This window comes from Idiotropiscis lumnitzeri, chromosome 11 (genome assembly GCF_059441095.1).
Source record: "Idiotropiscis lumnitzeri isolate Australia: NSW breed Sydney's pygmy pipehorse chromosome 11, RoL_Ilum_1.0, whole genome shotgun sequence".
Taxonomy (NCBI): domain Eukaryota; kingdom Metazoa; phylum Chordata; class Actinopteri; order Syngnathiformes; family Syngnathidae; genus Idiotropiscis; species Idiotropiscis lumnitzeri.
In genome coordinates this window covers 20,688,430-20,704,415 of record NC_142401.1, presented here as the reverse complement: position 1 = coordinate 20,704,415, position 15,986 = coordinate 20,688,430, and positions in this window count along the sequence as shown.

The following is a 15,986-nucleotide window of genomic DNA, read 5'->3' as shown; positions in this document are numbered from 1 at the left end:
ATTATTGTTGGGCACATCTTCAGCTTTAAAACGAGGGTAGGATTGTAATTTTTTTTCGATGTTTTAGTAGGGGTTTGATTGATGAATGTTCCACTCATGTTCAGGACAATTCATGTTCAGAAGAAGATTAAAGAACTGTTAATACAGACATTTGACTCATTATTATTATTATTATTTATTACTGATTAATTTTCTTATTAATTCCTTATTTATTTTCTTATTAATTTCTTATTTATTTTTAAATCTTATTTTGTGTTAAAAAATAAAAATAAAGACATTTGAGAAGATTAGATTTTTTTTTTTTTTTCTTGCGGAAAACCTGATGCGGCCCAGCCTCACCCAGAGTCTGCCTCTAGTGGCCCCCAGGTAAATTTAGTTTGAGACCCCTGCTGTAAACCCTAAATACATGCAACATTTGGTCACGCAAACACATTATTTTTCAATAAATAACACTAGAGTAGTAAAAGAATTGTATGCACAATGCTTATAAAATCACATTTAAATCAAAAAGAATAAATTCAAATCAGTCTGAGATGAATCAATTGACAGTAACAGTGCAAAGCAATTAACACAGTATAGGATCATTCAGGAGCCAGTTACAAAGCACATATTTGACTATCAAGGAAAGTGGTATCTTTGGACTTCAAACACTCTTAGCATTTTATAAACAAAGGTTTGTATTAATACCCACACTGCTTTGGGTATTGGACGTAGTGTAGTGTCTCAATGTGTTCGTTTTATGAAGCTTCGCCACCATGTTTGCCCCAGGCTGAAAAAGAAAGAATGCAAGAGAGCAGGTGAGATATTATGAGTAAGGACCAAATGGGCACAAATCAAAGGACTGTTTGTCATTATAATAAACACATTGTATCTGTCCATCCTATTTGAACAAGATAGTGGTGGTCAGGTATGTGAATTGATATTGGACATCTGAATTGGACAATTTGAATTTGAATTAATTCAATACATTTTAAACTGTTATTATCTCTCTCACTTTCTCTGAAATTACATTTGATCAGGTCTTTTTAATTCTGTATATTTTTACATTCAGTTTTAAAAATTCAAATCTTTTCAATACAAATTCAGTTCAGTTGACAGATGCAGGTACTTGAGGAAGACCAATGAATCGCAGAACACAGATCTCCTCTTTGCCCAATCGGCAACTTTCTTTTTGAGCACAAGACATTGGCTCTCCTGAAAAATGTTATTTCCCAAACAGCTCTTAACTTTTATAGCACATTTTTTGTTTTAAACTTTGTGCTAAAAGTTATCAGGTCAGGGAGGGAGGAAAAGAACAGTGTCTCTAGCAACGAAAGCATTTCTTCCACCACGAAGCCCAGGACCGTTTAGTTCCTGGTAATATAAATTCCAAGTAATACAAACTTCCTGTCTGTATTTCCACCGCAACTCATGGTTCTTGGTAAATCACACAAATTAGATTGATGACGTATCAGTGGGAGGTGTTGTGTTACTTTGTTACTCTTTAACATTACTGCAGTTAACAGAATAATTCAACAACCTTTAAAGTTAGTATATTATCATTTATCTTAATTTATGTTTAATATATTGGATAACTTTAAAGAGGAAGTCACCCCAAAAAATTTCAAGGCTCACCTATCAGCTGAGCCATGGTTGCTCGTTAGCTGAGCCCTGAGCAACCGTGATGTAAATTTCAGTCGACGAAAGTGACAAAATGGCAGCCCCCATATAGCTAAAAATGGGTGGATTTTTCTACTGAACTCCAATAATGCAATATCGATCAGAATGCCATGCTCACACCAGTGGAGGTGCATAGAACATATTAATGCAAATATTTTTGGGGCGTTTAAAATATACAATCAATATTCAAATGTGTACACATGAAAATGAGAGTGTAAGTGTAGTTGCTTGATACTTATTTATACTTAGCTTTTTATTTACCCTTTATCTAGAAATGTAGTTGAAAAGTGATTCTAATTTGCATAGCCATACAGGCTGCAAACAGTCTTTGAGCCTTGATTTCTATATTTCTTTTTTCTGAAAACCGATTTGTAGCCTGTTATGTAAATTAATATGTACGTAATATGCAACTTGTGCCATGTCATACTGTTGTCTGCAGCTTGATCGACATTATAAATAGCTTAACTGGGTAAGTAAAAGTCAAATATATTAAATAAACACGTCTTAATTGACAGCTCTTTTGGGTTTTTAATGACAGCAGAGTGAAGTATGTTGAGGGGGGGACAAATTTGGATTGCAACTTTTTATTTGTACACATTAAAAAAATCTAACAAATTTTTCAGAGTCCTGCATTCGGGCTAACTTGGCATTGTCCGCAACTTGGAGAAGTGTCTGAACTCCTGCCTTGGGATTTCCATTTCTGTGATTGAAGTGAATTCAATAATCACTTTCCTACGGACAAAGAAACAGAAAATTAATAACATTAAACAAAAGAATTGTCCTACATGTTACTGTATATGAAACGTCTTAATCACACGGCAGAATGCTGGATGAGAGTTTTTGCTTGGTTGACTGATGAAGAGGTCAAACTTGTCCCTGCAATGGAAACTTCTTCAAAATGTGCACCCGTAACAGCCGTAAATAAAAAAAAACTCTTAAAAAAGTCACTTAAGTATTGGAGGATATAAGTCAGTGCTTTATGCAAACATTTGCATTTTTGCACTTTATTTATTGCATTTCAACAGTTGGTTTTCTTTTATTCCGGTCCATTTTCTTATTTAACTGACAATATTTTATTTTGACCATTGCTGGAGTACATTTTATTTTCCTTTATCTAAGTGCGGGGTTTGTAGTTAAAATGTACACATACAGTGGCTTACTAACTTTAACGAACGTGTTACTTTTGGGGAGAAATTCTCCTTCTTGCTTTCATGAGTACTGCACTTGGGTTTATAAAGATGAAGAGTCAAACCATGTTGAGTAGGCTAAGCCTTGACTTTGCAGGGTTCGAAGTTAACTTTAAAAACTGCTTGCCCATAGGGCAAGTGCCACTAAAATTTGCCTTGCCCGAGTGGCCAAATTACTTGCCCAACTTGGGCAAGTGACATTTTTTTTTCTCTTGCCCGAAGATTAAATTACCTTGCCCTGAGTGACTTTTTGTATGACAAAGTGTCTAATTACAAATTGCATGAATTTTTAGTTTGGACAGTTCCTGCCGAGAAAGAATTAAAAATACGTTACAATCATAAGGGTTGCATATATAAAAATGTCTCATGTATTAACACATTAATTAGGTATCTGCTGGCCCAGGATTATGTTATTCCTTCATGAGTTCTATGTTACAGACGTTGCAGGCATTAAGAAACAGTAAATGAAGCATATGTCCGTAAGGAGCTGGCAACTGGCAGGTAGATCTGGTCCTGTGAAAGCTAGACTAAGAATAAAATGTTTATGGTTGCAAAATGTGTGCCACAAATGTAAATAAACATAATCTGATAAGCATAAATTAATCTTGTTTTCATCATCAACCATGAAACCCTACTCACAACAGCATGTATCATCCTGTGCAGTTATTGAAAATGTTAATTGTAGTTTTAATAATTAACAAATCTGCATGTTAAATTGGGAAAATGATATTACAGCAATCCAGATTATCAATTTTAAATCCAGTAGAGCCTATTAATTGAGTAATCACATGAGTAAATTATGAGTGTGGGAAATTTGTGTATTCCTTTAAGACCAGTGCCTGTGGTGTTGCCTCCATAGGTTTCATAGCATAAACAGAACACAGTCACTGACACTATGTCAGGTCACATCATGGAGCTAATGAATTAACAGCCAATAATCAAATATTACTCCCTTCCTTTCTCACAACTGAATTGTCTACTTAAAAATATTCGAGCTATTTTAGTCATGTCAGAGGAATCCGAAATGTTCGGATTTGAACGAACTCGTCGCCACTTGTAAACATGCGCAGAAGGTAAGAAAACTTCCGGCTGTCAATTTTCGGCCGAAATATCGTAAATTTTTGTTGTGTTTTTCAAACTTCAAATGAGGATGCAACTACAGCGAGTTCCAATACTGCGGGATTTATTGACGTTCACTTTAACTCGACATTCGCTGAACTAACTGATCCCCGGAGCGCCCGCCCATTGCCCACGATAAGGCCAATGGACCATACCACAACATAAGGGGGTGTCTGGGTTAAACCATCACCATGCAGCGCATACAAACAGATCACACCACAGTTTTCGTCGAAATTAAAGATATTTGGCTGCTTTAAAAAAATGCTTGCCCCGTCGGGTAAGTTGCCCATAATTTTACCTTGCCCGTGGCCAAATTTCACTTGCCCTGGCAATCGGGAAGCGGTTAACCGCGAACGCTTCTTTTGGCATCAGCCTGCTACTGCTATACGTAACTAAAAGGTAGTGATGATAATTGCTGTAACGGATAAGAAACTACATAAAAACAGAAAGTAAAAGTGTATAATAGGTGTTATTGCCTGTTTCAATGATACCCTGGTGAAAGAAAGTCTTTAATGCACACTCACTCACCATGGGTTGAAGTTGCGATGTTGTTCGTTCGGCTTCACTGGTCTTGATGTTGATGTGTGGTAATGTATGTGTCGTCAAACAGTCAAGGTCTTAATCGTAGTCATTTCAGTCCAGATTCATGCCGTGAGGTCAAGTAAAATAAATAAATGACAACTGTCTTTCAAACTTTGAATAAAAACATACGCACATTTGCGGAAATCAATATGATATACTATTTCCTATCTTCACTTAGTTTGTGTATAGTAATGCGTCTTGAGTAAGTGTGGTTGAAAAACTTTATCCGACCAGCGTTCCCCCACACCTGTGCTGCATTAATTATTGATATATGAGTGCAACGAGTGCTGGGGTCATCAATTTCCCTAGTGTTGGTGTTGCCATACTGCATCACTCAAAAAACTGCTCCAACAATATGTATTTACCGTCATGCCTCAGAAACAGCAGCGCAGCCAATCCAGGATCAGGAAGAGTTGGTTGGTTTCTTATACCGCTTACATTTTGAGATACAAATGCGAAATGACTAACAGTAAATAATTTGAGTGCCCTATAAGCTATTATAAAACAAAACAAAATTCAGTCTCAGGATGTCCATCCAGAAAAGCTGTAAATCAAAATAACTCTTGCACCTTTCATACTCAAGTAAATGGACTAGTATCGTGCTTGTTCCTCATTGTTGGCCTGGTTTCCTGCTCGTTCGTCATTGGAGAACTGCTTTCCCGCTCCTTCTTCGTTGGTGGACTGCTTTCCCGCTTGTTCCTCGTTGGTGGACTGGTTTCCCGCTTGTTACTAATGGACCGCCCTATCAACGAGCACCACCTGTGCAGCTGGGCCCAATAAAAGGACCTCGGTTCTGCTGCTCAAGGCGGCTGTGACTTAAGAGTTCAGTTGGCCTCGCTTGCGCTATTTGTGTCTCTTGCTTTGTATGGACTTTGGTAAATTTTGGAGACACTTGCTCGTAGTGATGGGTAGATGAGGCATCCTGTATCGTTTCGACACAGTGACACAATGTATTGACACTGTGTTGACACTGTGTTGCTGAATACTGACACCTGGTGGACTTGCAGGAAACATTTGACAGGGTCATCTGACACTGATCTGTCAAACTAATTTTATCCAATTCCATTGATTAGCGACGTGATGTGTTTTTATATATCCTATTTCGTATTACTTTCCATCGCACTAATTATTCTCTTATCTAATTTATATATTTAACTGAATTATTGTTGTATTGCACTGGAGAGGGGAGCTCTCTAATCTCGTTGCACACTTGAGTACAATGACAAAGGGATTTCTGATTCTGATTAGGCATTTGCTTTCACATTATTTTTACATACACGCAATTTCATAAAAAAAATCTTTGATATTCGAGACGCAGTTGATAAATTAAGAGAACATCTGTCTGAATGCCCAAGTAAAAGTGTTGTGAATGACAATGGACTCATTGTAATTAAAGATTTTTATTCCAAAAAATTAGTTTCTCCAGCGTTTTGTTATTCAGTCTATTTCTTTTATTGAGGCAATTTCCCCCGCCTTTGAGAAGATCCTCTCACAAGGCACTGAAGAGGCCGGTGAGCACAACGCCTGTGTGGCTAATATAAATAGAACGTTGCCTCCATGGACTTCGAGTATAAGAGCGGGTCTTCCGTACGTGCAACGTGTCCTGCTGACATATAGCGCTGCACCTCTGAGTGCGCATCAACAGTGACGTCTTCCATCTTGCGGATCTTTAACGCAAAGTAACGCGCCAATAATGCTTGTTTTGAGCGTCCATCCTGTTGACAGATGCGCTTCCTTATGAACACAGTTTGGCGCGCGACCGCTGTGTCGACACGATTCTGGGAGTGGTCACGTGACTTTCTCAAAGCAGTACGCGCACCGACACGGGGTTTGCCCTGGAAGCTCGGCGCGCGCATCGACGCCTCGGTGTCGCTGGACCCATCACTACTTGCTCGTGTTTACTTATACAGATTTGTGAACGTGGTTAATACCTTTTTGTTAAACTAATTTGTTTGAAACCTACCTCTTTTCTTTCACTAAAAATAAATTGGAAACTCTCTCCAAACCATTTTACAACTTGGTCTATGTTACTTTCCCTCCTTCCCTAGCAGAGCCGATCGTAACAGTGTTTTTAACATTTATTTAGGGGGTAATTATTCAAAATGCAATGCTTCATTATTTAGGTAAATGTTTTCCTTGTATGTAAATGCAATGTTTATGTTCAACCAAATATGACAGTGGAAATGCTCAGAAAAGCCTGCACATATCCTTCTGTCTTGATATACATTCGCTTTTCCTTAGTTTTTAAAATATTGGATGTGCGAGCACTGCTACTGCACTAACAACGCACACCCCAAGTTCGACTAACCAATCGGCGTTCGTCAGCACGGCCGCCCCTCGCATGAATTCCTGTTCAGCCCAAAGAGACCCTGGTCAAAATGAGAGCCCCTGGTCAAGATCAGGGACTCCAAACAGCCCTGAGTACTGTAGTTACCGTGGTAAATGTTTTGGGTGGAAACAAAAGGCTAGCTCAATTTACCGGGATGAATTGAAAATTTCCTCAAAAGGTTGCTGCAGTGAAAAAGGGGCTAATGAAGCCCTTTAGTCAGCATGTCTGGATTTTTTTTCTAACCTAAACATAATGACCCCATGACGCATATCATTATTTTAATTTGAATACACATATTTCATAGTCATGGGAAAATGAAGCTTCAAATATGCTTCATGAACCAACTCTATTTTTCTGACTCCTCCAGATGGCACTCTGTTCAACATTGGCCTGAACGTTTACTGACTATTTCGTATGTCCCTTTATCCCTGTTGGTTTAATAACAGTGCCATCTAGAGGAGTCTAAAACACAACGAGTTTATGAACCAAATTTGAAGCTTCATTTTCCCATCACAATTATTTTGGTGAGTGTCAGTTCTTTTGCGGGCAGTATTTCATACCAGAATGACTTGATTGTGCCACCTCAATTACTACACCTAACCAACCACCTGTTTTCAGGTTTACAGTAAAAAGTTAGTATTTTCTTCATGGAGAAAAAAGAAAATAGTACATTATATACAGTATTAACATAATACAGTCCTTCTCAAGGTTTCAAAAATGTAAGAGGGGTAAAAGTGGCCCAGGGTTCAATGCCATTCATTAGCCACCACATAGACATGCACTACAAATAATTGAAACAAAAGACATTCATTTATTACAAAATTGGTTTGTGATTGAAATGTTATTTTTCTCTGACCGTCGGCGAGCCAATGTAGAGTTTGGTCTGCTCGGTTTTGCTTTGTACTGTAAGAACTGCCCCTCCTTGAATCACCTGACAGTAATTTCAAAGCCCAACATACTCTGACATGATTGGGATGGAAGGAAGGAATGTCCAAGAGTGAAAGTGAGCAAGTATGCATATGTGATATGACTTATTTTTGGAAAAGGAGGAAATAGTGTATAGGGTGAAAGTTGTTGATTCAGCAGCTGTGCAGTTGGACATAAAAAGTTAGTCATTACTTAGGCTAAATGCGAGGTGCTTCTCTCATTTTTGAAGATATAAATTAAATGGATTGGCCACGGACAGCACGGTGGCTGACTGGTATAGCACTGTCTTCTCACGCTTCAGTGGTGTAGGGTTGATTGGCCTTTCTGCGTGGAGTTTGTATGTTTTCCCCGTGGCTGCATGTTTTTTCTCGGAGTAATCCAGTTACCTTCCACATTCCAAAGACATGCATGGTAGGTTAATTGAACACTCTAAATTGTCTTTCAGTGTGGTGTGAGTGCGGATGGTTGTTGGTTTTTGTGTGATCTGAGATTGGCTGGAGACCAGACCAGCGGGTTTACCGCGTCTACCAGAAGACAGCTGGGATAGGCTCCAGCATGCCCGCGACCCTCGTGAAGAGAAGCAGATTGGATAATCATTGGAAGGATTGGCCACAACACATTATGGCCACTCACACAAACTGAGATCAAATACAGAATCTGTATTTAAAAAAAAAGCAGCATTTACAAAGAAAATGTAATGACTATCAAATACTTTAGTGTTTGTTTAATTACAAACGGGCACAGAATAAATCACCTGACATTCACACCATTCAGTGCCTCACAGTCGTACAAGCACAACAAAATGATAACTGAGGACACTAACAGTGTTTCTTGAACACAAACGCATTCAGAAAAAGAAAATAATGTACGCTTATGTAAGACTGGTAGTCAGATTTTATAGATTTATTTTCTCTCTCTATAGCAGACAGAGGCTCTCCATTAGTTTGGTCCCATGAGAATGAAATTGATAACAATGCATCTGAATACATTTCAATTACAAGTCAAAACGCACCTCAGCAATCCAGTAAGTTTATACAGTTTCAATACCTCCTTTTCGACAGGGTTGGGATGACGTCGATGATCCGTAAGTTTGTTATTCATTCAAAAATAAATAAATAAATGAAGAAGTTCGGTATGCAGACTGGCAGTATGATATAATGAAATAATATAATGACACCATCATTAGGTTGTCATGAGAATGTATGATGTGTGAGATTATACAACGGCGTCATCTTTTGGTTGTTTTGAAAATTTGTACACCACTTCTTCGTCTCAAATGGGGATAATGCACTATAATCTTATTGGGGATGACATTACACCAAAAATAAATCTAAAAAATATATAGATTTTTTCTAATTTGTTGTTAATTTTGTTTAATTAGAATCATTTTATCTATTGAAGAATTAGACTGTATTTGTCATGATCCGCGTCGGGCATGACAGGTTTTTGTTATTGTTTTGTGTGCATGCTGTTGTGTTTTTGTTTTGATCAGCTGAGCAGGGGCGTTTCCCGTCAGCACCTCGCCCTCACCAGCCACGCACCTGCTCCCCATTAACAATCACACGCCTGATCCCCATCTGCTCCCCTGGTAACCGGACTATTTAAGCTTCCCCTACCGACAACGCAGTGTCGGGTCATTGCCGCATTTCATGGATTTCCACGACTGCGTTTGTTTTCTGCCCTGTTCGTGCTCTCCGCCCTGGTCTCCTGTCCCTGTCCGCTTAGTTTGTTCCCGTCTCGTTTTGTTCCTTGTCCTTGTGCCCGTTCAGTCTCGTTTAGTTTGCCTTTGTTATTTTTCACCCTGCACGTTGTTTGTCCCTGTTGAGCTTTTCAATAAATCCCCTTTAAGTTACACCTTCCACTGCTTCCTCGCATCTTGGGTCCCCCCCCCCCCCCTCGCCGCAAGGCGACCCGTGACAGTATTACTTTTTACAGAGCTGATACATCTTCCCAAAAATATATACAGTGAACCCCCGGTTATCGCGGTTAATGGGGACCGAGACCACCCGCGAAAACTGAAAATCCGCGAAGTAGCGTCGCACCTTCAAAAAAAGAAGAAAAAAAAAAACGTGTGTGTGTGTATATATATATATATATATATGTATATATATATATATATATATACTTCGCACCTATATATAAATATATATAGGTGCGAAGTAGCGGCACACCTTAAAATATGCTTAAAAAAAAAAAAATATATATAGTGATGGGTCCAACGACACCGAGGCGTCGATGCGCGCGCCGAGCTTCCAGGGCAAACCCCGTGTCGGTGCGCGTACTGCTTTGAGAAAGTCACGTGACCACTCCCAGAATCGTGTCGACACAGCGGTCGCGCGCCAAACTGTGTTCATAAGGAAGCGCATCTGTCAACAGGATGGACGCTCAAAACAAGCATTATTGGCGCGTTACTTTGCGTTAAAGATCCGCAAGATGGAAGACGTCACTGTTGATGCGCACTCAGAGGTGCAGCGCTATATGTCAGCAGGACACGTTGCACGTACGGAAGACCCGCTCTTATACTCGAAGTCCATGGAGGCAACGTTCTATTTATATTAGCCACACAGGCGTTGTGCTCACCGGCCTCTTCAGTGCCTTGTGAGAGGATCTTCTCAAAGGCGGGGGAAATTGCCTCAAAAAAAGAAATAGACTGAATAACAAAACGCTGGAGAAACTAATTTTTTGGAATAAAAATCTTTAATTACAATGAGTCCATTGTCATTCACAACACTTTTACTTGGGCATTCAGACAGATGTTCTCTTAATTTATCAACTGCGTCTCGAATATCAAAGATTTTTTTTATGAAATTGCGTGTATGTAAAAATAATGTGAAAGCAAATGCCTAATCAGAATCAGAAATCCCTTTGTCATTGTACTCAAGTGTGCAACGAGATTAGAGAGCTCCCCTCTCCTGTGCAATACAACAATAATTCAGTTAAATATATAAATTAGATAAGAGAATAATTAGTGCGATGGAAAGTAATACGAAATAGGATATATAAAAACACATCACGTCGCTAATCAATGGAATTGGATGAAATTAGTTTGACAGATAAGTGTCAGATGACCCTGTCAAGTGTTTCCTGCAAGTCCACCAGGTGTCAGTATTCAGCAACACAGTGTCAACACAGTGTCAATACATTGTGTCACTGTGTCGAAACGATACAGGATGCCTCATCTACCCATCACTAAAAAAAAAAAATATATATATATATATACATATATATATATATATACGGGTAGAGAGAGAGAGAGAGTGAAATTCATGTTATAACAAAAAAAATATTATTAAAACGTATTATTTTTTTATTCCCCAGCCATTATTTTTGTATTTATTCAATTACTTCTTTTTGTATTTATTTAATTACTTCGACTTTTACCTGCTGGTACGCCGTCCGGTGTGCCCTGTGAAATGAAAGGTGGCATTTTTCATTTATTTATTTATTCATTCATAACTGACAGCCTCGCGCTCCGCTCACGCACGCCGGTGTCGTGCCAAAGTACTTACCCCCTGCCAAAATCTGCATCCCCTGTCGCGGGAGCGCGCACGCATTGACTGAAGGCGGCGCGATGTTACTACGTTTGTTTTCATTGAAAGACACGAAGAATGTATGAGTTTGTGTTTTTGATTTGCTGTAATTTAAACTAGGGTTTCCATAAAAGTGGCAGTCTTAGTCGGTGTGGTTTTCAGCACACCATTCGCTACAATTCAACACGTAGAGTAAGCGTTTGGCTCGGGGAGAATTACCTGCTTTTGCATTAGTTAGACCAAACAAATTTCGCAATCAATGAAGCTACCATAAAGTAATTTCAGTGATCAAAACACGATGAAAAGGGGAGAGGATGAGTGAAGTGGGCGATCGTGTTTCCAGCGAGATCAAATTAAGTGTCAACATACACATAGGTGGTATCCTGTTAGAGAACATGTAATTGTATTCCAATTGACTGATTTGTTTATTTTTTATAACCACCGATAGCCGCGTCAAGAGTAGCAAAAGAATAACTCCGGAACTCTCGCAAGGCCCCGAGCGAGGCGAAATGTCGCTCTTCTCTGTCCACTCTCTTCTTCGCCCACGCTCTTCTTCGGCGCACGCCCGGCCGTCTAACCGCTCCAGCGCCCCCTCGTGCCGCTCGGCGAAACTACAATGCCCCCGAATATTTTTTACACCCGCGAAGCACTGAACCCGCGAAAGGTGAACCGCGAAGTAGCGGGGTTTCACTGTGCTTTTTTATTTCATTACATTATTTGCAAAGTTTATTTATTTCCCTACATATAAGTTTTTAATTTAGATTAAGTAAACTTTTCCTATTTTCACAGTTTATAATATTTCTTGTTTTATTTATGTAATTATTCATTTATTTATTTATTTGAACAGGCTCACCCCAAAGAAATACAATACAGACTGAGGTCTGTCTCTAACAATGGATTGGATATGTATGGATATAACAAACAATGTATATATAAATATATATATATTCTATGTATATTTTTTTTAAATAGTCTTTTCTGTCCAGTGTTTTTTTTCACCAATATATATCATAGAATACACTGAAACAATGTGGAGACAAACAATAATTCTCAAACAATCAAATCAAACGATTTGCACGTGCCAGTGAATAACATAACTGAGAAGGTAATAGATTAATTCAGACCTTCCCAAATTCAGATTCATAATGATAATGATGATGGATATCCATTCAGAGCAATTCGTCATAGTGAAGAGTTTGTGGATATCTTTATCCCTTTCGAAGCCACACTAGTGCGTCTCGCAAACCCATCACAACAGATGGAATTGTGAGATCTTGCGCCAAAATACTGAGCAAATCACTGCGTCACCTAATGGTAAAGGACACCTGCGATCACAACAACAACATAATGAATGAATTACCCATCCATCAGATCAGTGGGGTAGAATGAAATACACAAACAACCACATCAAGTCATACAGAACAGATGCTAAGAAGACAGTATGATGAATTAAATATCCACTCATCAGAGGATTCAAACATGCTGATCAGTGGGGCTAAATACACAACCATCCACATCAAGTTATACTGAACTTGTCAGGGTCGCCGGTCGGCGAGGAGGGGGGTGGACCCAAAATGCGAGGAAGCAGGGATAAGGGTAACTTAAAGGGAATTTATTTACAAAAACAAAACCAAAAGGCAAACGAGGTACTAGGACAAACAAACGTGGCAGGGTGCAAAATAACAAAGTCGAACTAAACGTGACTAAACAGAACAAAAACCGAGGAACGAAGACAGTGACAAAAACTAGGGACAAGAGCGGGAGCAAGAGCGGGAGCGAAGCGAGAACATGAGCGTGAACGAGATCAGGGAGCGGTCGTGACAGTCCAAATGGAGCAATGTTCCGACGCTGAGCTGTCGGGATGAGGTGTTCAAATAGTCCAGTGATTAGGGGCGCAGATGGGAGTCAGGTGTGCGAGTCTAACGGGGAACAGGTGCGTGGCTGGTGATGACGAGTGCTGAGGGGAAACGCTAACACAGCTGACAAAACAATAACAGAAACACATGGCAGGAAGGAGGGAAGAAAACAATAACAAAAACATTGACATGACCGACACGGGTCATGACAGTACCCCCCCTCAAGGGACGGATCCCAGACGTCCCAAAACAAACGAAAAAAAACATTGTCCAAAAACGGGGGTGGGCGGAAGGGGGCCGGGAGGCGGGACCACGACCCGCAATCAAAAGACTGGTCAGGCGGGCGTCCGGGAGGCCAGACCAGCGAGTCCTGTGGTGGTCTTTCAGGCGGCCGACCGGGGGGCCAGACCAGCGAGTCCAGCTGTGGCCTTTCAGGCGGCCGACCAGGGGGCCAGACCAGTGCGTCCCGATGGGGCCATTCAGGCGGACGTCCGGGACGACCCGAACGCCACCTGGAGTCCGCTGATGGGGCTGAGACGAGGGGCGGCGGCGGGGCGCTGGGTGCCGCAGAGGACGGAGCTTGGACCGGCGTTGAGGCGGGCGCAGCAGAGGCAGGAACTTGGAGCGATGGCGGGACGTCGGACGCCGCCGAGACGGAGACGAGGCACGGTGGAACGCCGGTCGCCGCCGGAGCAGGGACGAGACGCGGCGGAGGGTCGTCGACCGCCGTCGAGGCAGGCCCTTGGGGCGGCAGCTGGTCGGCGAACCCCGCCGAGACAGGAACGTGGAGCGGCGGCTGGTCGTCGAACCCCGCCGAGACAGGAACGTGGAGCGGCGGCTGGTCGTCGAACCCCGCCGAGACAGGAACGTGGAGCGGCGGCCGGTCGTCGAACCCCGCCGAGACAGGAACGTGGAGCGGCGGCTGGTCGTCGAACCACGCCGAGACAGGAACGGGGAGCGGCGGCCGGTCGTCGAGCCCCGCCGAGACAGGAACGTGGTGCGGCGGCTGGTCCTCGAACCCCGCCGGGACAGGAACGTGGAGCGGCGGCAGGTCATCGAACCCCGCCGAGACAGGAACGTGGAGCGGCGGCTGGTCCTCGAACCCCGCCGAGACAGGAACGTGGCATGGCGGCTGGTCCTCGAACCCTGCTGAGACAGGAAAGTGGAGCGGCGGCTGGTTGTCAAGCCCCGCCGAGACAGGAACGTGGAGTGGTGGCGGTTCGTCGGATGCCGCCGAGGCAAGGGCGGCAGGCGGCGGCTGGTCATCGTCCACCGCCGAGGCAGGAATCTGGAGCGGTAGTGGGTCGTCGGACGGCGCCGACCCGGAGGCGAGAAGTGGCGGTGGTTCATCTGGCACCGCCGGGGCAGAGACGAGAGGCGGCGGTGTGTCGTCCTCCACCACCGGTGCAGGAGCTTGGGGCGACGGCGGATCGTCGAGCACCGCCGAGGCAGCGACGGGAAGCGATGGCGTGTCCTCGGGTGCCGCCGGGACAGGGAATTGGGGTGGCGGCGGACCGTCTGGCGCCGCCAAGGCAGGGATTTGGGGTGGCCGGGGGCCGGGCGCACCAGAGGCCGGGACTGGGAGCGGCGGCGGGCCGGGCGCAGCGGGGACAGGGACTGGTGGCGGACGCAGAACGTGCTCCGCCGGAACAGGGACTGGTGGCGGACGCGTGGCGTGCTCCGCCGGAACAGGGACTGGTGGCGGACGCAGGGCGTGCTCCGCCGGAACAGGGACTGGTGGCGGACGCAGGGCGTGCTCCGCCGGAACAGGGACTTGTGGCGGACGCAGGGCGTGCTCCGCCGGAACAGGGACTTGTGGCGGACGCAGGGCGTGCTCCGCCGGAACAGGGACTGGTGGCGGACGCAGGGCGTGCTCCGCCGGAACAGGGACTTGTGGCGGACGCAGGGCGTGCTCCGCCGGAACAGGGACTTGTGGCGGACGCAGGGCGTGCTCCGCCGGAACAGGGACTTGTGGCGGACGCAGGGCGTGCTCCGCCGGAACAGGGACTTGTGGCGGACGCAGGGCGTGCTCCGCCGGAACAGGGACTTGTGGCGGACGCAGGGCGTGCTCCGCCGGAACAGGGACTTGTGGCGGACGCAGGGCGTGCTCCGCCGGAACAGGGACTTGTGGCGGACGCAGGGCGTGCTCCGCCGGAACAGGGACTTGTGGCGGACGCAGGGCGTGCTCCGCCGGAACAGGGACTTGTGGCGGACGCAGGGCGTGCTCCGCCGGAACAGGGACTTGTGGCGGACGCAGGGCGTGCTCCGCCGGAACAGGGACTTGTGGCGGACGCAGGGCGTGCTCCGCCGGAACAGGGACTTGTGGCGGACGCAGGGCGTGCTCCGCCGGAACAGGGACTTGTGGCGGACGCAGGGCGTGCTCCGCCGGAACAGGGACTTGTGGCGGACGCAGGGCGTGCTCCGCCGGAACAGGGACTTGTGGCGGACGCAGGGCGTGCTCCGCCGGAACAGGGATTTGTGGCGGACGCAGGGCGTGCTCCGCCGGAACAGGGACTGGTGGCGGACGCAGGGCGTGCTCCGCCGGAACAGGGACTTGTGGCGGACGCAGGACGTGCTCCGCCGGAACAGGGACTGGTGGCGGAAGCAGGACGTGCTCCGCCGGAACAGGGACTTGAAGCGCTGGCGAGGCGCCGGAATGGGGGTCAGCAGCTCTCGGGAGGCCAGAACAGGCCCCAGCAGCTCGGGGGGAACCGGGACGGGGCTTATCAGCTGGCGAGGAGCCGGAACGGGACTCATCCGCTGGCGGGGAGCCGGGACGGGACTCAACAGCTGGGGA